General features: G+C 39.8%; 1 non-coding gene across 1 annotated transcript; it reads right to left on the reverse strand.

Moving 5' to 3' along the window:
- Positions 1-16,065: 16,065 nt before the first annotated feature.
- TRNAS-GGA (transfer RNA serine (anticodon GGA)) lies at positions 16,066-16,137 on the reverse strand. The gene has a single exon. It is a non-coding gene; the product is annotated as a tRNA-Ser (tRNA).
- Positions 16,138-25,089: the final 8,952 nt, after the last annotated feature.

Raw genomic sequence — 25,089 nt, forward strand, 5'->3', positions numbered from 1 at the left:
ATCTTTTCTTAATCTGTTCTGCTTCTTTTATGTCTTTTCCATTTCTGTCCTTCATCATACCCATCCTTGCATGAAATGTTCCCTCGATAGCTCCAATTTTCTTGACGAGATCTTCAATCTTCCCCACTTTGTTATCTTGTACCATATTTCATTTTGCTTTCATGATCTCCTTTTAGTTTCTTCAATAACCTGAGTTCTTTCATAGGATTCTTCCACACTGTGCCCTCTGCCTGGAATGTTCTTCCTATATGCTTCATGAAAATCATGCTTTCTTCTACCTGCAGTTCTCAGGTCACCTGTCACTTCCTCAGAGAAGCCTTTCCTAATGCCATTGTGTACTATATGCTTCACACTCTCCATCTGTATTTCCTCTCATGGTAATTTATACATTTATATTTACTTGTGTTAATTTGTTTAATGATAGGAAGCTTTGAGATGGGCGCCAATGATTCCTTACCTCCTGGTTTCATGCCCTAGAATAATCCTTTGAGGATGGGCTGGACTAGTGACTTGCTTCTAATGAATACAAATCTTTGGGAGCCATTTTTGATGCCATGTTACTTCTGTTCTATATTCTGACTGGCTGGCTCTGGGGAAAGCCAGCTGCCATGTAAGCTTCCCTTGGATATGCTCAGTGGCGAAAAATTGAGCCAGCAGTCATCAAGAAACTGAGGCCCTCAGTCCAACACTCCATGAGGAACCGATTCCTGCCAACAGCATCAGAGTTACCATCTTTCCCCCAACATGTCAGGAAACAGCTTTGGTAAAAGGTTAACCAGTCTTTGCCACAATAAGGCTGGCTGACTTCATTTCCCATTCTCATTTTTTGAGACAAAACCTATTCCTCAGCCAGTAAACTGGTGATTTGTTACTTAATTAATTGATTCAATAAGTGCTTACAGAGTGACTGCTATGTTCCAGTTACTGAGTTAGGCATAGGAAGAAAGCAGTGTATGAAACACACAAAACCCTTCTGTTGGTGCAGTTTATGTTGTAGAAAGTGGATACAGAGGTTGCAAATGTAACATATGTTACATACTGATGAATGTTCTGGAGGCAAATACAGTAATGGGAGCAAGGAGTGTCAGAGTGGGATTCTGGGTCACTATTCTATTTTGGGTGTGGTCAGAACATTACTCCCTGAGAAGCTGATATTTGAACAGCAACTCCAAAGGAGAGAGAGAGAGAGTCACTCAGCTTCCAGGAGAAACATGTTCCAGGTAGATGAAAATCCTATATAAAGTCCTAAAGTAGGCATACATGAATCCTCCAAGACTATATTGCATTCTGGATATTTACCAAAGGCAGGGATGATAAAATCTGACTATTGATTGCATGTGGAATGTGAGAGAATGAGAAACTTGAAGATATGTCTAAGGTTTCCTGTTGAGTGTCTGGATGAACGAAATTACCTTTCATTGAAATAGAAGAGTCTGTGGTTTGTGGGTTTTTTTTTTTTTTTTTTTTGAGGGAGGGTGTGGATAATTGCAGCTTATTTTGTACTCATGTTTTGGGATCATGTGTTATCATTCACTTTTTTTTCCACCTGTTGATCTTTTCAGAATGTCCCATTACCCACTACTTGTCAGGCTCACTCCCACAGGTGATATTGTATTCCATGGAGGCATCACCTTCTCTGGGTGCCCCCTGCTCTAGTAAATCTCATGCTTATCTCAGTTATGTGCTGTGTCGGCTGTGCTTGGTCATTGAGTCCTGTCCAACTCTTTGTGACCCCATGGACTGACAGGCTCCTCTGTCCATGGGGATTCTCCAGGCAAAAAATACTGGAGTGGGTTGCCATACTCTCCTCCAGGAGATCTTCTCAACCCAGGGATCGAACCCAGGTCTTCCACGTTGCAGGTGGATTCTTTATCATCTGAATCACCAGGGAAGCCCTATCTTGGTTACAAACTTAACAACTGTTTCGTCCAATTCTTCCTGATTAGAATGCAGGCTTCTAGAGAATAAGAACTATGTTCTATTTATCTTTTCAAATCCAGCGCCTAGCAGAGTGCCAGTTACTAAGCTGGTAGTCAATAAAAATAAGTGTTTTTGAATAAGTGAACAAAATGATTTAAGAAACTGAACAATTGAGGTAATGCAAAGAGTAAAGCATCTTCCACATATGGACAGTGTGTGGTGAACTTCAAATGGATAAAAATTGCTGAGACAGGGAATGTGCAGCTGTGTTGGGCTGGAAGAGAATGGTGGGGAAGGATGGTGGGAAGCCAAGCTGGTGAGGGAAGGTGGAGAGGGGAGGGGCTCCAATTATGCTAACAGGCTTGGCAAGTGTGTTGATAACAACACTAACAGGTTGTGATCAGAGCACCTCTTTTGTCCTTGATAGTGTGCTTTTTTTTTTCCGCCAAAAACAGAACAGGGATTCTGTTTGATTTCTTTTTTCCCATGTAAATCTAATTTAGAGGAAAACTTTTCCACCTAACTTTTAGGATATTGCCCCTCCCCCACCAACTTATGCTGAAGAATTTATTCATCTTTATGTTGATTTTTTCTGCTTATTCACTCGTCAGTAATTAGAAGAGTTAGGCTGTGCTGCTGTCTCATGTTCCCTTATGTGAGATTACATAAGCTTGCTCATGAGATTGAAAAGTCTTTCAACATATTTATTAGTCACTTGTAGTTTTTGGTGTTATTTTTTCTAATTGTGTTTAGTTTTTAAATTTCTATGCTTGTTATTCTTTATTGACTATCTTGAGCTGTTTATACCCACTCCAGTGTTCTTGCCTGGAGAATCCCAGGGACAGTGGAGCCTGGTGGACTGCCGTCTATGCCGTCGCACAGAGTCGGACACAACTGAAGCGACTTAGCAGCAGCAGCAGCAGAGCTGTTTATATATTAACAGAAAAATTAAGTTTTCAAAAATTTGTCATTAAACATGACTAAATTATTTCTAGTATTTAGATCAGATCAGATCAGTCGCTCAGTCGTGTCCGACTCTTTGCGACCCCATGAATCGCAGCACGCCAGGCCTCCCTGTCCATCACCAACTCCCGGAGTTCACTCAGACTCATGTCCATCGAGTCAGTGATGCCATCCAGCCATCTCATCCTCTGTTGTCCCCTTCTCCTCCTGCCCCTAATCCCTCCCAGCATCAGAGTATTTTCCAATGAGTCAACTCTTCGCATGAGGTCGCCAAAGTACTGGAGTTTCAGCTTTAGCATCATTCCTTCCCAAGAAATCCCAGGGCTGATCTCCTTCAGAATGGACTGGTTGGATCTCCTTGCAGTCCAAGGGACTCTCAAGAGTCTTCTCCCACACCACAGTTCAAAAGCATCAATTCTTCGGTGCTCAGCCTTCTTGACAGTCCAAGTCTCACATCCATACATGACCACAGGAAAAACCATAGCCTTGACTAGATGAACCTTTGTTGGCAAAGTAATGTCTCTGTTCTTGAATATGCTATCTAGGTTGGTCATAACTTTCCTTCCAAGGAGTAAGCGTCTTTTAATTTCATGGCTGCAGTCACCATCTGCAGTGATTTTGGAGCCCAGAAAAATAAAGTCTGATGCTGTTTCCACTGTTTCCCCATCTATTTCCCATGAAGTGGTGGGACCGGATGCCATGATGTTCGTTTTCTGAATGTTGAGCTTTAAGCCAACTTTTTCACTCTCCTCTTTCACTTTCATCAAGAGGCTTTTGAGTTCCTCTTCACTTTCTGCCATAAGGGTGGTGTCATCTGCATATCTGAGGTTACTGATATTTCTCCCAGCAATTTTGATTCCAGTCTGTGTTTCTTCCAGTCCAGCGTTTCTCATGATGTACTCTGCATATAAGTTAAATAAGCAGGGTGACAATATACAGCCTTGACGAACTCCTTTTCCTATTTGGAACCAGTCTGTTGTTCCATGTCTAGTTCTAACTGTTGCTTCCTGACCTGCATACAGATTTCTCAAGAGGTAGATCAGGTGGTCTGGTATTCCCATCTCTTTCAGAATTTTCCACAGTTTATTGTGATCCACACAGTCAAAGGCTTTGGTATAGTTAATAAAGCAGAAATAGATTTTTTTCTGGAACTCTCTTGCTTTTTCTATGATCCAGCGGATGTTGGCAATTTGATCTCTGGTTCCTCTGCCTTTTCTAAAACCAGCTTGAACATCAGGAAGTTCACGGTTCACATATTGCTGAAGCCTGGCTTGGAGAATTTTGAGCATTACTTTACTAGCGTGTGAGATGAGTGCAATTGTGTGGTAGATTGAGCATTCTTTGGCATTGCCTTTCTTTGGGATTGGAATGAAAACTGACCTTTTCCAGTCCTGTGGCCACTGCTGAGTTTTCCAAATGTGCTGGCATATTGAGTGCAGCACTTTCACAGCATCATCTTTCAGGATTTGGAACAGCTCAACTGGAATTCCATCACCTCCACTAGCTTTGTTCGTAGTGATGCTTCCTAAGGCCCACTTGACTTCACATTCCAGGATGTCTGGCTCTAGGTCAGTGATCACATCATCGTGATTATCTGGGTCGTGAAGATCTTTTTTGTACAGTTCTTCTGTGTATTCTTGCCATCTCTTCTTAATATCTTCTGCTTCTGTTAGGTCCATACCATTTCTGTCCTTTATCGAGCTCATCTTTGCATGAAATGTTCCTTTGGTATCTCTGATCTTCTTGAAGAGATCCCTAGTCTTTCCCATTCTGTTGTTTTCCTCTATTTCTTTGCATTGATCACTGAAAAAGGCTTTCTTTTCTCTTCTTGCTATTCTTTGGAACTCTGCATTCAGATGTTTATCTCTTTCCTTTTCTCCTTTGCTTTTCGCTTCTCTTCTTTTCACAGCTATTTGTAAGGCCTCCCCAGACATCCATTTTACTTTTTTGCATTTCTTTTCTATGGGAATGGTCTTAATCCCTGTCTCCTGTACAATGTCACGAACCTCATTCCATAGTTCATCAGGCACTGTATCTATCAGATCTAGGCCCTTAAATCTATTTCTCACTTCCACTGTATAATCATAAGGAGTCCCTGTTAAATTGGCTATTTCTCATTTAAATACCTACCATGACCAAGAGATCTGTTTCAAGGACAGACAACTCATTTGGGATAATAAGATTTACACAATTCTGGTAAAACTAGCAGTGTAGTTTAAAAAAGTCAGAGTATATGCAAATGTAATCATTATAACTGAATAACAAAGACATTAGTATATTTCTTTTTATTACTTGATTGTACATAACACTATAACTTATTTAAAGAGATATATTAAGCTTGGGAATGAAGACTTAGGCTGTGGAATTCTTTCCAACTGCTCCGTTCTTTATAATTGCAAGATTTAGAAATAGTATTGTAAAAAATTAACAAACAGAAAACTCAAATTAAATAGAGTTTACAAACCAGCAGGGGGAGCTCTCATGTCCTGTGACCTTGGCAGAAGCCAACAGGGAAAAGACCTCCCTCTTCCCTGGCCAACAACTCAACTAATGAAAAGCCACAGATTCTGTTTTTGTAGCCCTCTCAACTTCCTTTTTCCCTCTGAAAAAGTGTTCTTCCCTGGCCTTGTGGGAACTTGCATATAAGTTCACCGTAGTTGCTGACCTCAAATTTCAATTATCTGCTAATTCTGAATAAACCCATTTTTTTTTTTTTTCTAGAGAAATAACTAACTGGCAGTCTGTTTGTTTTAGATCAACATTTTCTGGCCCATAAGGGATGAGAGGAGACTTCTGATGGCTCCAGGGATGGTGAGCGAAAAGATGAGCTACTCACAATTGAGCCGTAGTTGCCTACTGCTGTTCTCACAGATCCTAGAGTTTGAAGTCTTGTCTTTCTCTTGAATCTGAGCTTCCACCCTCTTTGTGTCCGAAGCTCTCCTGGCTGTGTTTGGGTCTATGTTAAGGTTTTGCCCTTTCTGGTTAAGGCATTTGGGGCTGATTTTGAGATTAGACTGTTTCAGCTGAAATTGGTTAGATTTTTGACCCATTCCCTCAGGAATAGGGGCTGTTTCATTGAAACTGTGCTCTTTTCAGTCATTGGTCTATTCCTTAAGAATAGGGGCTGTTCTATGGGAATTGCCTTAAAAGCCCTTGGCCTGGCTCCTCCATGACAAATTTGTCCCCCTGCTACTGGTTGGTATTAAGTTTACAGGTTGTTTGAACTGTGTGTGTTGTAGGATGTTTGAGGTGTAATTGGTTTAGGCTATCTGAAAATTATTCTCTTATTTTAGAGAAAAACCTCTGAGAAATAGGATCCCAGTTATTTAAATATTATGAGGGCACCACTCACCCACTCACAGGAACTCTGGCTGATTTTATATTTAAAACCCATAGTCCTTTTGACCAAAGGCAATTTAGAATATCAATGGCAATTATGGGGAACTTTCGAAACCCCCAGACTTAGTCTTCTTAAAATTGATTTGAACCACCATAGCTCAAAAATTCCAGAACTGAATAAAATGACTATTTCAATTGGTAATTTTAGGCTTCCAAATGTTATCAGGAGCCTAACATTGCTTTTCTGAAATAATGTTTTAAGCTGAACTGAGGCAAACAAACAAAGAAGAAATAGATTCTGAATCTTCAGGCTCTTCTTCCTTGGCATTTTTTCCAGGCTCTGCCTCTGGTGCCATCCTCCTTTTTCCCTTCAATGTCTCCTATATCTCCACTGTACCCTCAACTCCCCCATACTAATTCTGTCACTGAACCTTCATTCTTCTCTAAAACTCTCTCCACCCCCTTTGTCTTGAACTTCTGAGAAATTGTCCATTTAAATTTAAGCCTTCTGAGGATCTACAGGGTTAAACCCTTATTTTTTATATTCCTTGGAGAAAGCTGAATTGCAAGCATAGTCAAAGATTTTCCCAAAGTAATAAAAGATCATCCCAGATTAGCTGAAAAATTTAATATAATCATTCAAATGATCAACTTCATTTTTCTGACTTATATCAGCTGGCTCATAGGTTTGTCAATGAAGACTAGGCCCAGCTTTGGATGAAAAAGGCTAGTTTGGAAAATTCTAAGAGGATTTTAGAATTACAGCTGGGAGACCATCCTGCTATTTTTAGGTTTATATGATCCAGATTCTGTAATTTCTAGGTTACCTCATCAAGAAATTCCTAAGGCTTTCCCAAAGCCTGTTGATTGCAGCAAAATTCCAACTTGTAAAAAAATTCTAATGAACCTATTCATGACTATTACAGTTGACTTCAGATTGTTTTTAGAGAAAATTCTTGTCTTCCTTCAGATGTTGATTCCACCTGAGTAGACTTTTAACTCTGTGTTTATTAATGAGCTGAACTGGGACCTTTACCTTGTAGTAAAAATGACCAGGATGGCATAGGAAACTATGTCTAATCCAGATTTAATCAATCTAGCAATCCAGCTTTCCTGTACTCTAGGTGAGTCATCTGAAAGGAAGACCACTAAAATTGTTAGTCTTAAACTGTAGCGGTTGGAGGTTTATAAATGAAACCTTCTACTCCCTGCTATTATGCAAATAGCCAGGACATTGGAAGAAAGATTATTACAAATTCAAGCACGCCAGGTGCCTTCAGATCTCTAACCAACCTTTCCAGCATCTTCCCATTTCTTAATGATGAGGCTCTAAGGAACTACAGAGGCTCTTCCAGATCCTCCTTAATTGGAGAAAAATCCCTCCAAATTGGGGATGAATTCTAGTCCTCAGTGCCACACTCAAGGTGCCCAACTCCACTACAGTAAAATAGCCTCTGCCTCAGATCACTAAAACAGTTCAAATAGAGGGGCTTTCTCATGAAATCCTGTTTCTGAACCTGTTCCATTTTGTTAGGCCCTTTGTGAGATATATACCCTTTCCTCCTTAGCTCCTCTGCACTTATCCATTTGTAGGCTCCCCTCCCTGCTTGTTCCTTGCAGAGTAGCTTGGTGGCCTCCTCTGATGATTTACTTGTAGATTCTTCCTGGGCTCATACGCATGTGCCAGAGACTGCATAAGGCCCTGGGGACACTCACACAGTATGATCAACATCCAGGTCCTGGAGAATTCCCAGAGTGGGATTCACTTGTAAAAAGAGGTGAAGAGCTTGGCCTGGTACACATGTGCTAGACATCATCAGAGCAGCAGAGATAGAGTGAAGGAAGAAACACCATCTTCATGAGCTCACCATTCTCACTCCTGATCCAGATTAGAGCCTGAAAGGCACATAGATTAGTGGAGGACCCAACAAGGCCTGAATCAGCTAGTTTCCACATCTGAACTAGATCTCAGCCCAGAGGTGTATTTATCAGACATTTATGGGGTCCAAGGCAGTTCCCACTGACCCATGTCTGACTTGATTCCTGTTCTCCGCCTCTCACCAGTTTTCATGAAGGAAACTGCCTGGTGTGTCACAATAGATGGAGATGGCAACCAAACGAAGAAAGCTACTCTCTGTGGACATTTAGAACAGTATCAATGCCATTCTCTCTCAAGCCTTTATGCTTGCATCCACTTAGAAGGAGCACAGATTTTTATTGTACAGATGGCCATGGTTGGATGCAGGTGGTGATGCAGTACTGATTCTCCTCATCTTAAGACTTAGGAATCCATCATTCCTCTACCTTCCCATGGCCTGGTTACCTTTTGTTTCTTCCTTCTGCTTCTCTATACCTTTTCCCTATTAATGCCTTGCCCAAGGCTCTTGGTCCTGCTTTTTCCCATGGAATCCGCCACTGCTCTCTGTGGATTTCTAGTGCCCTTGCTTCTGGTGCACTCATTTTAGCATTCAGCTGCACACAGCTAAGATTCCTTCAAATATCACTGGGAAACTGTGACCTACGGACAAAGGATTTCTAGAACAATCTTGTTTTGTGAAGCTTGTTTCTATGGGAGAGAAGAGATTTTTAAAATAAGCAGTCTCATTTTTGTCTTGTGGGAAAAAAATATCAACACCTATAAGGCAGTCAAATTCAATTGAGATATATGTATTTAGGATTCAAGATCCAAAAGGATCCTCAAGCCATAATTTGCTGCATTTTTATATTTATACTGACTTAAAGCAACTTCTTTGATTTGTTGCTTGGGGAAGCTGGTAGAAGAAACTAAGGTCCTATTTCCTCTGGCAGGTTCCACATGACACAAGTGGGCACACTCCTGTCACACTGCCAAGTTTCTTTTTCCCCACCTTGCAACACACAACCTCCACTTCATCCTAATAAAAAGGGAGCTTAGTGCCCACCCTGATGTTTAACACTCACCCTAAAGAAGACCTCTAGCTGCTCTCTTCATTTTGTACAGGGTTTCTTGCCCAGCACAAAGAAACTGGGACTGTCATAACTGGTGGAAACAGACTTTCCACGAGACAAAGACAATCCTATTCTTGGCAATATTTTCTGAAGCAAAACATTAGGCCTCAGTTGGTGAACCTTGGAGTGAAATTGTCCCAACTCTGCCTGGAGGCTCCTTCTTTCTCAGATTTCTTCAGTATTGGCTGAAGCATGTAGATCCACCAGGGCGTACCAACAAAAGCAAGGTGCTTTGCCTCAGCACTCCAGCTAAGATGGGGGAAGGATTGAATCTAAGGCCCCTACAATGAGAGAGCTTCAGATATGTGGAGGACAGGAAGGAAGCTACATTTGAGAAAGTACCCCTTTAATGCTGATGTTTCTGGGGAACAAGGGCTGGGATTACTGAAATCTCAGGCCTGGCAAGTGGCCTACACAGGAGGATCGGGAAAAAGGATTAAAATCGTAATTGATGCCAAACTCATAGTAGAAGTTTAGAGTCTCTCCAGGAGGCGGGGTGTGAGAGGAAGGGCATTGTGTTTGGAACTGAAGGGTTAATCTACAGTGCCTGGTTCCCCATTTGCTGGTTGTGCAATTCTGCATAATTTATCCCCCTCTTTTTTCTCATAAGTTAAATAAATACAGTTGTAGATTCTTTTCTTGTGTACAATCAATCAAAATGTCATGAGCTGAATATAAAGACCTACTCAGAATTGAAGGTTTATTATTAAATGAAGTGATTATTATCCCAGTAATAGGGATTGTGAAACCCAGTTTTGTCCACTTAGAACTCTATTGAAAATTTTCCTGAATGTCAATGGTGATTTTTTCCTGCCTTGTTGAGGTATAGTTAGTATATAGCATTCTGCACATATTTAAGGCCTACGATTTGATAAATTTTGGCATGAATATTACAATATAATAAAAATTATATCTGGTCTCTGTCTCTGGTCCTTGGCATAGACCTTCAAAAATCTTTAAAATTTCCTGAGTGGTAAGATTGCCTTTGTTATGCCATGATGTGGCTGTTGTGGGATCTTAAGTAGCTTCAGGGGGATAGTGAAAGACAAATTGCCTGGTCAGATGGTTGTAACCTTGAGCCAAACTCCAGGGAGGGGAAGGGGCTGGAGACTGACTTCAGTCACTTGGCCAGTGATTTAATCATGCCTGCACAATGAAACCTCAATAAAAACTTTGGACACTGGTGCTCAGTAGAACTTCCAGGTTGGTGAGCACATTGATGTGCCAGGAAGGTGATGTAGAAAATCTGTCCAGGACTCCACAGGGAGAGGATATGGAAGCTTTGCTCCCAGAACTCTTGTAGGCTTCACCTAGGTGTATCCTTTATAATAAAACTGTAACTGTAAGTATAGTGTTTCCTTAGTTGTATTAATTGTTTCCAGGGAATTACTGAGCCTGAGGGGATCCCTAAATATATAGCCAGACTGTGAAAAGTGTGGGAGGCCTAGAGATACCCCAACTGTGTCTCCTGTCTGACAGTTTTGTGGGTGACTTTGTCCTAACTTGTAGGGTATGATGCCAACTTGAGTGGTTAGCAGAATGCTTCTGCTGTACTCTTAGTTAGGAGGGAGACAGAGCATTTGGTGTCAGAAAGATATGATTCATTAGAAGGACCCTGACTCACTGAGACATATGATTTGGAAAGAGAGAGGATAAAAGGGTAGGGGATAAGAATCTTTTGATTCCTGGGTGGCCAAAATATTACCTGTGGTATGAAATAGCAGCTGTGCTCCTATCATTTACTCAAACTAAAACTTAATAGAATTTAGAGATGATTCACCCAACTCCTGAGGAGCTGGCCCACTGGATGCATAAGTAAAATAATAAGAAAAAGATTAAATATTAAATTCCATGGTTATTGTTATCTTTAACAGCTAAAGTGAAATTAAAACAGTACTGAGTCAGATCTTGGTGCTGACCAAGTTCAGAATATGGTCAATCTTAGCTATCATCACTGGCCTCAAAGCTTTCCCCAAAGGGAAGAGTTATGTTTAGACAATAGAGAGTACTTCTGAGATCTCTGGTCATCAAAAAGGTCATCCAAACTGGGAACATGGTAAGACCATGAAATTACCAAAACCAGGAGTTATAGTATGAAGGACTTTTCTCATTTTTTTTGGATTGGTATCATCAACTTCCTGAAGAACTTTTACTGAAATGGAATGTGTGAGGGTCTAATTTGGGGACCGTATCTTTGGTTTTAAATATTACAGAGTGAAAGAGTATGTTTGGGCATTATAGAGCAATCATAGATGGCTATGAATAAACAAAGGTCCATATAGTCAAAGCTATGGTTTTTCCAGTAGTCATGTATGGATGTGAGTGCCATAAAGAAGGTTGAGCACTGAAGGATTGATGATTTTGAACTGTGGTGCCAGAGAAGACTCTTAAGAATCCCTTGGACAGCAAGGAGATCAAACCAGTCAATCCTAAACGAAATCAACTCTGACTATTCATTGGAAGGACTGACACTGAAGCTGAAGCTCCAGTATTTTGGCTACCTTATATGAAGAGCCAACTCATTGGAAAAGACTCTGATTCTGGGAAAGATTGAGGGCCAGAGGAGAAGGGGTCAACAGAGGATGAGATGGTTGGATGGCATCATTGACTTAATGGACATGAGTTTGAGCAAACTCCATGAGATAGTGAAGGATAGGGAAGCCTGGCGTGTTGCAGTCCATGGGGATGCAGAATCGGACACAGCAGAGTGACTAAACAACAAAAACAATAAATAATTCAGACACATTGCAGGTTATCCTCAAGTTAACATCTATCCTAGTGGACTAGGTAAAAGGCATTATAGAGTTTGTTTACTCTGAGAAGGGGAACTGTCTGTCTCCCTGTACATAAATGCCAAGTGGTACATCTCAGAAGAAGTAGCTAATATGCTTTGCATGCAAGTCATGCTAAACTGGCTTTATGGTGCATGCATGTGTACTTATTCATTAAGTAGAGTCCAACTCTTTGCAAGCCCATGGACTGTAGCCCATCAGGTTCCTCTGTTCAAAGGGTTTCCCAGGCAAGAATACTGGAGTGGGTTGCCATTTCCTTCTCCAGGGAATCTTCCCAACCCAAGAATCAAACCCATGTCTCTTGCATTGGTAGGCAGATTCTTTACCACTGAGCCACCTAGAAAGTTGACTTTATGATGATCAAGATACTAATCCATGAAACATGCCCCTTTTACAAGTCACGGTAAGTGCTGTAATTAAAATACTCTTTTGGTCTGGGAGACCATATAACCTCACTGCTGCAAAATTGAACAGCTGTCCAAAATGACTTACTGGATTTTTCTGTCTCAGTTTCCCCTTATGGGTCTTATAGATGCTAATAGAAATAGATTAATTAACACAAAAATGAGAAAAAGCAGAAGAGATATGCAAGGACTCATCCTGATAGAATGGAAATCTTTACATGTGTTTAAGGAATGGGGTGAGTAAAGTAGACATTAATAGGGTTGAAGCAAAGGTCCTCATGGAGCACTATCAAAGGATGAGTAGACCAGTGATATCTCTTTTTGATCCTCAACACTAAAGGTCCTTAAATATGTCTGTCCACCCTATGTGACTCAGTTTGGAGGAATATTAAAAAGTCAGAAGACAAAGACTACATTGAGAAACACAACCTGAATTACTTTGGACCACAGCCAAGTGGATTTCAAGCAGATTTATCAAGCTAAATATTGACAAAATGTCCAGTGTATCTTGGCTCAATCCTCTGCTTGGGGACCTGAAGCCTTATGCTTATGACTAAGTGGAACGACTAGGAAGTGGAGAAGAGAAATTTCTCAGACTTCTTGACAATGGAACTTCACGAACTGTTTAGTACCAGAATCTGTTGGTGAGAACTTAATGGAGCCTACAATTAAATTGAAAAATCATAGAAATTCAAGAGTTGACAGGATTAAGGTGAAAACTTTGGATGGAACTTGGAATTTTTACATATGCCCAGTGTAAAATAGTTGAATCTGTTTTACCAAATTTATTATAGAGATGGATATTGTGTCTGGCTGAGGAGTGCTTCCTCTACGTTTCATTATAAAACAAAAGGCACACAACACCACCGTTCAGCAATATTGGACACAATATATGGGAATGCATAGGAATGCCAGAGCCCATACAATACAAAATAGAAGTGGAATGTTGGTACAAACCCAATTCTCTGTGCAATAACTTTGTATAGAGTGTAGACTCGGGTTTGTGGCAAAATCCTATGAGCTTTTCTCCCAGTGACAACTGCTGGGATCATGGACTAGAAAATTTCCATTTGAGGAGAAACTACTACCTTGCTTTTAGACATTAATTCACCCTGTCCCTGTGACTGAAGGACATAAAATAATATTGAAACCCATAATACCTTGGGTGATAGTAGAGTGACACTCTAATGTGGAAGGCAATGCCCAGATGAGTTCCATAATAAAATGGAAATAGTTTTGTCAAGAGTGTGCTATGAAGGTAATGCAAAGAACTTCTCAGCATAATCATAAGTAGGTACATTCTTTCCCCCTAGATCTGACTTTGGAACACACAAGGAGCTGCCTGATTCTATTGCCACTCAGACAGTGCCCTATTATTAGCTCTTGATTGACCAACACAGAGCTGCTCAACTTTTGGTTATCAGTTCCAAAGTGGACTGTTTGGAAGTCTACCACTCTGATTAAGGAAGGTAAACATAAATTAGCTCAATGGGCTAACTTGCATGCTTTCTGATCCTATGTTTAGGTTTTTACTGATGCATGGATGGTGACCTGGCCATATGGTCAGGCAGGAGGGCAAAGGGAAACCCATCTGTTAGAAGGATGCCCAAATACGCTTTCACTCTACCTGGCCAAAGGGGGTTAACAGTGAATGCGCCTGTATTGTTTACTGGTAAGAATAGTCCATTAGCTCTGTACACATGGAGAGATGGGGAAATAATAGTTGAGGTTAAAGGAATAAACACATGGGTCATACAATGAGGGAAATCCAGTATCCTTCAAGAAAAAACTCTTAGTTCAATTATGTCAGATGTTTGAAAGGGTGAAACCATGTACAGCTGAGACCACTCCTTTTAGAACCTGACAACTTCAAGAAGTCTGCAAACCTGTGTGACCTTGCCCCAGGAAACATTTTGGTCATAAAATTTGATGATGGGTTGGACTAATTTTAAATGCTTGAAAGGAACTCAGTACAGTGCCAGTACCTTCTAACATTTACTTGCAGATTACATCTCTTATATTGCAATACAGTCTAACACTGGCATTGTTGGTAAATATATGATATTAAATTTGATAGTCAATTAGGGAAATACATTTGAGGTATCATCTTTACCCCACACTTGCTCCTCCAAATATTAGGAGCTCTGCTTCCAGGACCCTCTCAGATCCTGCCCTATGTGTATTTTTCATAATGAAAATGTAATAATAAGGATAGTACATTTCTGAGTTCTGTGACTCATTTCAAGTGAACCATATCAGACCTGATGGGTCACAGTAACCCTTGAATCTATAGCCAGTTTTTTGGAAGTGTGGGTGTCCTGGAGAACCCTAGCCAGTGGCTGGTGTCTGAGAAATAAGGCAGCTTATGGAAGATTTTGTCCTTAACTTTGGGATCTGACAGTAACTCTGGGTGCTTAGTGTCAGAATGGCATTGTAGTACATCCAACTAAGGTGGACAGTGGACACTCATATACCCAGGAAGCAATGGTGAAGTGGGATTTTTTTGATGAGAAACGTAAAAATTGACTCTTGCAGTTTGCTGTACAAGGCAGGTAGAATTCCAAGGGAAAGACACAGACATGCCCACATTATTTACCACAAAACTCACATATAGGCACACCCCAACCCCCATGGCATATATCCATACATCTCCAAGGAATACAACTGCTTATGGGAACAAAGCCATGGTTTTTTACCTATAAAATAATTTTCTTTCTCACCACCCTCAATCTTCATTCCCAGCAGAAAGGGAGAATCACGTTAATTCTCTAAACAAAAGCCATCAAGGAAGACTCACATTAAAAAAAATTATTTATTTTTTTAATTGAAAGACAATTGCTTTACAGAATTTTGTTGTTTTCTGTTAAACATCAACATGAATCAGCCATAGGTATACATATGTCCCCTCCCTCTTGAACTTCCCTTCCAACTCGCTCTCCATCCCACCCCTCTCAGTTCAGTTCAGTTGCTCAGTCATGTCTGACTCTTTGCAACCCCATGGACTGCAGCACGCCAGGCCTCCCTGTCCATCACCAAGTCCCAGAGTTTACTCAAATTCATGTTCATTAAGTCAGCGATGCCATCCAATCATCTCATCCTCTGTTGTCCCCTTCTTCTGCTGCCTTCAATCTTTCCCAGCATCAGGGTCTTTTCAAATGAGTCACCTCTTCGCATCAGGTGGTGAAAGTATTGGAGTATCAGCTTCAGGATCAGTACCTTCCAATGAATATTCATGACTGCTTTCCTTTAGGATGAACTGCTTGGATCTCCTTGCTGTCCAAGGGACTCTCAAGAGTGTTCTCCAACACCACACTTCAAAAGCATCAATTCTTCAGTGCTCAGCTTTCTTTGTAGTCCAACTCCCAACATCCATACATGACTACTGGAAAAACCACAGCTTTGACTAGGCAGAACTTTGTTGGCAAGGTAACATCTCTGCTTTTTAGTATGCTGTCTAAGATGGCCATAGCTTTTTCCAAGGAGTAAGTGTCTTAATTTCATAGCTGAAGTCACCATCTGCAGTGATTTTGGTGGTGTGTTGCTCAGTTGTGTCCAACTCTTTGTGACCCCATGGACTGTAGCCTACAAGGCTCTTCCCTCCATGGGATTCTCCAGGCAAGAGTACTGGAGTGGGTTGCCATTACCTTCTCCAGGGGATCTTCCCGACCCAGGGATCGAACCTGGGTCTTCTGCATTCCAGGCAGATGCTTTAACCTCTGAGCCACCAGGGAAGCAGTGATTTTGGAGCCCCCCAAAAATGTTTGTCACTGTTTCCACTGTTTCCATCTATTTGACTTGAGGTGATGGGACCAGATGCCATGATCATAGTTTTCTGAATGTTGAGTTTTAAGCCAGCTTTTTCATTCTCCTCTTTCACTGTCATCAAGAGGCTCTTTAGTTCTTCTTCACTTTCTGCCATAAAGGTGGTGTCATCTGGATTTCTGAGGTTATTGATATTTTCCCCAGCATCTCAATTCCAGCTTGTGCTTCATCCAGCCCAGTGTTTCTCATGATGTACTCTGCATATAAGCTAAATAAGCAGGGTGACAATATACAGCCTTGATGTACTCCTTTTCCTATTTGGAACCAGTCTGTTGTTCCATGTCCAATACTGTTGCTCCTTGACCTGCCTACAGATTTCTTAAGAGGCAGGTGAGGTGGTCTGGTATTCCCATCTCTTTCAGAATTTTCCACAGTTTATTGTGATCCACACAGTCAAAGGCTTTGGCATAGTCAATAAAGCAGAATTAGATGTTTTTCTGGAACTCTCTTGCTTTTTTGATGATCTGACAGATGTTGGCAATTTGATCTCTGGTTCCTCTGCCTTTTCTAAAACCAGCTTGAACATCTGGAAGTTCACGGTTCACATACTGTTGAAGCCTGGTTTGGAGAATTTTAAGCATTACTTTACTAGCGTGTGACATGAGTGCAACTGTGCAGTAGTTTGAGCATTCTTTGGCATCGCCTTTCTTTGGGATTGGAATGAAAACTGACCTTTTCCAGTCCTGTAGTCACTGCTGAGTTTTCCAAATTTGCTGGCATATTGAGTGCAGCGTTTTCACAGCATCATCTTTTAGAATTTGAAATAGCTCAACTGGAATTCCATCACCTCCACTAGTTTTATTCATAGTGATGTTTCTTAAGGCCCACACTTGACTTCGCATTCCAGGATGTCTGGCTTTAGGTGAGTGACTGTCATGAAGATCTTTTTTGTACAGTTCGTCTGTATAGTCTTTCCACCTCTTCTTACTATCTTCTACTTCTGTTAGGTCCATACCATTTCTGTCTTTGATTGTGCCCATCTTTGCATGAAATCTTCCTTTGGTATCTCTCATTTTCTTGAAGAGATCTCTAGTCTTTCCCATTCTATTGTTTTCCTATATTTTTTTGCACTGATCACCCCTCTAGATTGATATAGATCCCCTGTTTGAGTTCCCTGAGTCACAGAGCAAATTCTCATTGGTTATCTATTTTGCATATGGTAATGTAAGTTTCCACGTTACTCTCTCCATACATCTCACCCTCTCCCCTCTCTACCCCTTCGTGTCCATAATTCTGTTCTCTATGTCTGTTTCTCCCCTGTTGCCCTGCAAGTAAATTCATTCTTTCCATCTTTCTAGATTCCATATATATGCATTAGTATATGATATTTATTTTTCTCTCTCTGACTTATTTCACTCTCCATATAGGCTCTAGGTTCATCCACCTCATTAGAACTGTCTCAAATGCACTCCTTTTTATAGCTGAGTAATATTCCACTGCATATATGTACCACAGCTTCTTTATTCATTTATCTGTTGATGGACATCTATGTTGCTTCCATTTTCTAGCTATTGTTAAGTAGTCCTGCAATAAACATTGGGGTACATATCTTTTTCAGTTTTGGTTTCCTCAGGGTATATGCCTAGGAGTGAGATTGCTGGGTCATATGGTGATTTTATTCATAGTTTTTTTTAAGGAATCTCCATACCAGATGGCCCACCTTTCTTATCATCTGTTTTCCCCACACTCCCAGGAAATGACTGACCCAGAATAAACACAGATTTTTTTTCTCATGAGGTCATCTGCAGTTACAGAAAAGAAAACACTATAAAGATCAGGTCATTCTTTGTCCTGTTTGCATAGATCTTTTGTTCTCTTGTTGACTTTACAAAGCTGCATGGGAAACAGTGGTCATGACAAAATAACCTATAAGCAAGAGCAGAGAACACCTGCACATACCAAAGACATGACCTTCCCTTGAAGAATGTGTCTCTTAAGTCTATCTTGGTTCAAAACTATAATTTTTCCTCTTAATTGAAGAGGAAAAATCTGTGCTGAAGAAATGTCACCTACCAACAGTTTATAACCTGATGCTCCTGTACTTGAGTGCCTCTTGAATCAGCCAACAGTTCATCAGTGATTATCCTTCCAGCCCTCCATGGAAACAGTAACTAACCTCTATAATGTACATGATAAGTTTTCATACCTGAACTAGACTAATAAAAATATCAAGAAAGCAATATTTCTATCTCAAAGACCATCTTAACTTGGCGTTAGATGGGCTTGCTCATCTACCCTGCCAACAGGTTGTCTGGAGGACTAGGGGATGTAGATGAATGTTTAAGAACATTGCTAGGACTCCTTATGCATTTCTTTAATCCAGTTATGTATGAATATTGTAAAAACAGTATTGGACATCACCAAGCTAATAACCAACTGGTACTATGAACTTTTATTTGTTTCTGTCCCTAAGTTATGACTCTTCTAGAATTTGAGTATTTCTAGGGTTGTGATATCAAATACCACTAAAATGTCTCCTCTGTTCTTGTTTGTTAGGTCAATTCTAAGGAATAATCCAAACCATGTCAGAAATTGACTAGGTTACCCTTCTTCTTGCCTCCAAACTCTTAGAATCTGCCAGCTGACCAGAAGCATCTGATCTTTCTATGTGCCTTTTAGACATGTCTCAAAATGGCTAAACTGACAAAATGTGGTCCACTGGAGAAGGGAATAGCAAACCACTTCAGTATTCTTGCATTGAGAACCCCATGAACAGGGTGAAAAGGCAAAAAGATAGGACATTGGAAGATGAACTCCCCAGGTCAGTAGGTGCCCAATATGCTACTGGAGATCAGTGGAGAAATAACTCCAGAAAGAAAGAAGGGATGGAGCCAAAGCAAAAACAATACCCAGTTGTGGATGTGATTAGTGATAGAAGGAAGGTCTGATGCTATAAAGAGCAATATTGCATAGGAACCTGGAATGTTAGGTCCCATGAATCAAGGCAAATTGGAAGTGGTCAAATGAGATGGCAAGAGTGAACGTCGATATTTTAGGAATTAACGAACTAAAATGGACTGGAATGGGTGAATTTAACTCAGATGACCATTATATCTACTACTGTGGGCAAGAATCCCTTAGAAGAAATGGAGTAAGCATCATGGTCAACAAAAGAGTCTGAAATGTAGTACTTTGATGCAATCTCAAAAACAACAAAATGATCTCTGTTCATTTCCAAGGCAAACCATTCAATACCACGGTAGTTCAAGTCTATGCCCTGACCAGTAATGCTGAAGAAGCTGAAGTTGAACAGTTCTATGAAGACCTACAAGACCTTCTAGAACTAACACCCCCAAAAGATGTCCTTTTCATTAGAGGGGACTGGAATGCAAAAGTAGGAAGTCAAGAAACACCTGGAGTAACAAGCAAATTTGGCCTTGGAGTACAGAATGAAGCAGGGCAAAGGCTAATAGAGTTTTGCCAAGAGAAAGCACTGGTCAAAGGAAACACCCTTTTCAAACAACACAAGAGAAGACTCTACACATGGACATCACTAGATGGTCAACAGCAAAACCAGAATGATTATATTCTTTGCAGCCAAAGGTGGAGAAGCTCTATACAGTTAACAAAAACAAGACCAGGAGCTGACTATGGCTCAGATCATGAACTCTTTATTGTCAAATTCAGATTTAAATTGAAGAAAGTAGGGAAAACCACTAGACCATTCATGTATGACCTAAATCAAATCCCTTATGATTATACAGTGGAAGTGAGAAATAGATTCAAGCGACTAGATCTGATAGACAGAGTGTCTGATGAACTATATATGGAGGTTCATGACATGGTACAAGAGACAGAAATCAAGACCATCACCAAGAGAAAGAAATGCAAAAATTCAAAACGGTTGTCTGAGGAGGCCTTAAAAATGGCTGTAAAAGGAAGAGAAGCAAAAAGCAAAAGAGAAAAGGAAAAATATGCCTGTGTGAATGCAGAGTTCCAAAGAATAGCAAGAGGGGATAATAAAGCCTTCCTGAGTGATCAGTGCAAAGAAATGTAGGAAAACGATAGAAAGGGAAAGACTAGAGATCTCTTCAAGAAAATTAGAGATACCAAGGGAACATTTCATGCAAAGAAGGGCTCAATAAAGGACAGAAATGGTATGGATCTAACAGAAGCAGAAGATATTAAGAGGTGACAAGAATACACAGAAAAACTTCAAAGAAGATCTTCACCATCCAGATAATCAAGATGGTGTGATCACTCACCTAGAGCCAGACATCCTGGGATGCAAAGTCAAGTGTGGGCTTTAGGAAGCATCACTATGAACAAAGCTAGTGGAGGTGATGGAATTCCAGTTGAACTATTTCAAATCCTAAAAGATAATGCTGTGAAAATGCTGCTCTTAGTATGCCAGCAAATTTGGAAAACTCAGCAGTGGCCACAAGACTGGAAAAGGTCGGTTTTCATTCCAATCCCAAAGAAAGGCAATGCCAAAGAATGCTCAAACTATTGCACAATTGCACTCATGTTACACGCTAGTAAAGTAATGCTCAAAATTCTCCAAGCCAGGCTTCAACAGTACATGAACTGTGAAATTCCAGATATTCAAGCTAGTTTTAGAAAAGGCAGAAAAGCCGGAGATCAAGTTTCTAACATCTGTTGGATCATCAAAAAAGTGAGAGAGTTCCAAAATACATCTAATTCTGCTTTATTGACTATGCCAAAGCCTTTGATGGTGTGGATCACAAGAAACTGTGGAAAATTCTGAAAGAGATAGGAATACCAGACCACCTGACCTGCTTCTTGAAAAATCTGTATGCAGATCAGGAAGAAACAGTTAGAACTGGACATGGAACAACAGACTGGTTCCAAATAGGAAAAGGCTGTATATTGTCACCCTGCTTATTTAGCTTATATGCAGAGTACATCATGAGAAATGCTGGACTGGATGAAGCACAAGCTGGAACCAAGATTGCTGGGAGAAATATCAATAACCTCAGAAATGCAGATGACACCACCTTTATGGCAGATAATAAAGAAGAACTAAAGAGCCTCTTGATGAAATTGAAAGAGGAGAGTGAAAAAGTTGGCTTAAAGCTCAACATTCAGAAAACTAAGATCATGACATCCAGTCCCATCACTTCGTGGCAAATAGATGAGGCACAGAGGAGACAGTGGCAGACTTTTTTGGGGGGGGGCTTCAAAATCACTGATGGTGACTGCAGCCATGAAATTAAAAGACACTTACTTCCTTGGAAGAAAAGTTATTACCAACCAAGACAGCATATTAAAAAGCAGAGGCATTAATTTACCAACAAAGGTCTATCTAGTCAAGGTTATGGTTTTTCCAGCAGTCAAGTATGGATGTGAGAATTGGACTATAAAGAAAGCTGAGCTCCGAAGAATTGATGTTCCAACTGTGGTGTTGGAAAAGACTCATGAGAGTCCCTTCGACAGCAAGGTGATCCAACCAGCCCATCCTAAAGTAAATCAATTCTGAATATTCATTGGAAAGACTGATGTTGAAGCTAAAATTCCAATATTTTGGCCACCTGATGAGAAGAACTGACTCATTTGAAAAGACCCTGATGCTGGGCAAGATTGAAGGCCGTAAGAGAAGGGGATGACAGAGGATGAGATGGTTGGATGGCACCACTGATTCAATGGACATGAGTTTGAGTAAACTCTGGAAGTTGGTGATGGACAGGGAGGTATGGCGTGCTGCAATCCATGGGGTCACAAAGTGTCACAGCTGAACTACTGAACTGAACTGAACCAATTGTGGGTGATGTCAGGCAGCAACCAAACTCTTCCATATAGGGTGTGACCATCAAGTGCACACTCTATATGTGAAACACTTGGTCATATCCACTAAAGGCAAATAGAGACATCCCCCTTGTCCCAGTGATTCTTCTGGTAGAGAAATACTTGACAAAAATGCCTGCATGTGCTCTCCAGAAGACATTTACAGGAATGCACATAGCTGCATTGTTCTTAATTGTCCATAGTTGTACTCTACTGAAAACCTCATAACAGTAGAACATGTCAACACATTCCCATATATTCCAACAACTGTATGCTTTATCTTCATGAAAAAGAATGATCCTCAAAGATACACAGTTCCATGAGTGAATCTTACAAAATATAGATTGAATGAAGCCAGACACAAGAGGAATTGTGATTTCCTTTATTTGCAAGTGGTTGACAGTAGTGACCCTTGGAGAGAGGGTCATGATGGAAAAGAAGCCTAGATGACTTTTTGGGTGCTGGGTTCCACTGAAGTTTTTAATACTTTGTCTTTGTTTTTTAATCTAGAGAATGATATACAGTTTGCTAAAATTCATTGTGTTATATATACAACCACAATATGAAAGGTTTTTCATTATATATGTAATGTTTCAATTAAAAGTAAAAAAAAAATAATATTTCAAACATGTTATGAAAATCTCAGCAGTCATACATAATTGCAGACAGGGTATTTTGAATAATTTAATATCACAAAGCCCAAATCACACCTCTCTGCCCAAGGGCAACAATTACCTGGGGATATTTAGAGTAAGTATTTGGCGGCAGCAAAAGGTCCTGGATTGCAGCAGGAGCCTGGAACATAGACACCCATTTAACATCACAGCCAGGACCACCCCATAGCAGCACTGTCTATCACTCATCTCTTCATGAACCTTGGATACAGGAGGGAGAGTCTCCTACACATGCAGAGCACATCAATCTTGTGGCTTAAAAAAAAAAACAAAACCACACACACACACACAAACACCCACTCACACACAGTGAATTCTATTTCTTTATGAACTCTCTTTATCCACCTGTTAGATTGTAATTTTCCATGATTTAAGCCACTTTTATTGAGCATATTGTTTGCAAAAATGCATACTGCATTTTTTAGGAAATCTCATGCATACAGAGAATGAGGAGTCAATCATGTGGTGATGGAGATTATACAGATTGCTTACCCTTCCTCTATTCCCCCTTCTTCCCTAATAAGAGGATCCTGATCCCAATTTATTTTAGGTCAATGATATGCTCATCTAAAATAAGAACTGACACATGACTAAGTTGATTAAGCGTTCTGGTTAATTTAGTCTGCTTATGATGTCAAGAGCAAATAACTTGTTTGTTTTTCCTTTCTGCATAAATATATCCAAATATGAGCAATCAAACACACAAAATGTACATTTAAAATTTCATGCTAGTTTATAACACAACAGTAATAAAAGGAAAGAGAGGAGAATTAGAAACAACTAAATGTAAGATCCAGATAACTGGAGAGGATAGACCTGTGAATTTTCAGATAATTAGAAATTCACCTATATTTCCCCACCAATTTAGATATCTGGGGGCTTGAAACTCTAAAGCTGTCAGAATCATAACTGTCTTAAAATATGTAAAAAAGTAAATGTAGAACTAAAAACATGGTCAAGGATCATGGAACTACTAGGAATGAAAAAACACAAAAAGTAAAATTAAAAACTCACTTAATGGGCTATTCTAGAATACAAGAAATAGATAAAAAAGAAACATAGAAATAGAAGTTAGATCTGGCATATTTTTAAAACTCAGGTATTCAAAGATATGTAATACTCAAATAAGAGGTTAAATATTAAGAAGAACAAAATGAGAATGTCTGAAAATTGTCTCAGTTTATTCCAAGAAGAAAATAAAAAGAATGGAAGACAGAAAACATCTGAAGTAATACAGCTGAGCATGTCTATGCTGCTGCTGCTAAGTCACTTCAGTTGTGTCCGACTCTGTGTGATCTCATAGACGGCAGCCCACCAGGCTCCCCCGTCCCTGGGATTCTCCAGGCAAGAACACTGGAGTGGGTTGCCATTTCCTTCTCCAATGCATGAAAGTGAAAAGTGAAAGTAAAGTCGTTCAGTCGTGTCTGACCCTTAGCGACCCTATGGACCACAGCCCACCAGGCTCCTCCATCCATGGGATTTTCCAGGCAAGAGTACTGGAATGGGGTGCCATTGCCTTCTCCGGAGCATGTCTATAGATTTGATAAAATATAAGAATTCCCAGTTTTAGCAAACAGGAGGAAAACCATGATGTGTGATTAAATGAAAAATCCACATACAGGTATATTAAAGTTCACCTCAAGAAAAACAAAAGAAAAAAGATGAGAAAAGACATACTATAATACTGCAGAAGAATAATCAGCAAAAGTAGAAACAAAATAAACTAAAAAACACCTTACTATGCTAAGATTTAAAGGAACTCTTGTGTATAATTATAGACGTAAGCTTTTATTCAAATAACAGTGAAAATAAAGATGATTTTTCAAGACAAACTGAGGTAGTTAAAGGGAGAATGATCTGAGAATGAAAGCTTTCATTGTCAGAATGTTCAGCAAATATTGGTAAAGAGAAATGAAATAGTCACCAAATAAAATAATGATATTTTCCAAATTGAAGGTTAAAAAAGTTGGAAGCAAACTACAAAATAAAAGAAACACACAGGATTGGAAGTATGGCAATCAGATTTGAAGTGTTTTCTTTTATGCGGAGTGAAGGAAGCATATTGATTACTTTGCATTTTAAGTTAATTTTGCTTGTTAAAATTTTACGAGTAACTTTAAAATAGTAGAGTCTATGAATTCCATAATAACACAGCAGTAAAGGTTACAAAATAATAATTATAGTGAGTATATTCCAAAGTAGAAGAATCATAAAACTATCAGAGCAAATGGCAAAAGTAAAAATAAAAAAAATATATCAACACTCATACTAAATTTAAATGGACTTAACATGAGAGTTGAAAATTTTTATCCAGATTTGATAAGCTATATAAGGCATCCCTAAATGTAAGCACATATAAATGTTTTCAATTAAGATGTTGGGAAGATCAACACTAGGCAAATAATGGTGAAAAAAACAACAATAACAGAAGCTACATTAATA

The sequence above is a fragment of the Bos mutus genome, chromosome 5, assembly GCF_027580195.1.
Source record: "Bos mutus isolate GX-2022 chromosome 5, NWIPB_WYAK_1.1, whole genome shotgun sequence".
Lineage (NCBI taxonomy): Eukaryota > Metazoa > Chordata > Mammalia > Artiodactyla > Bovidae > Bos > Bos mutus.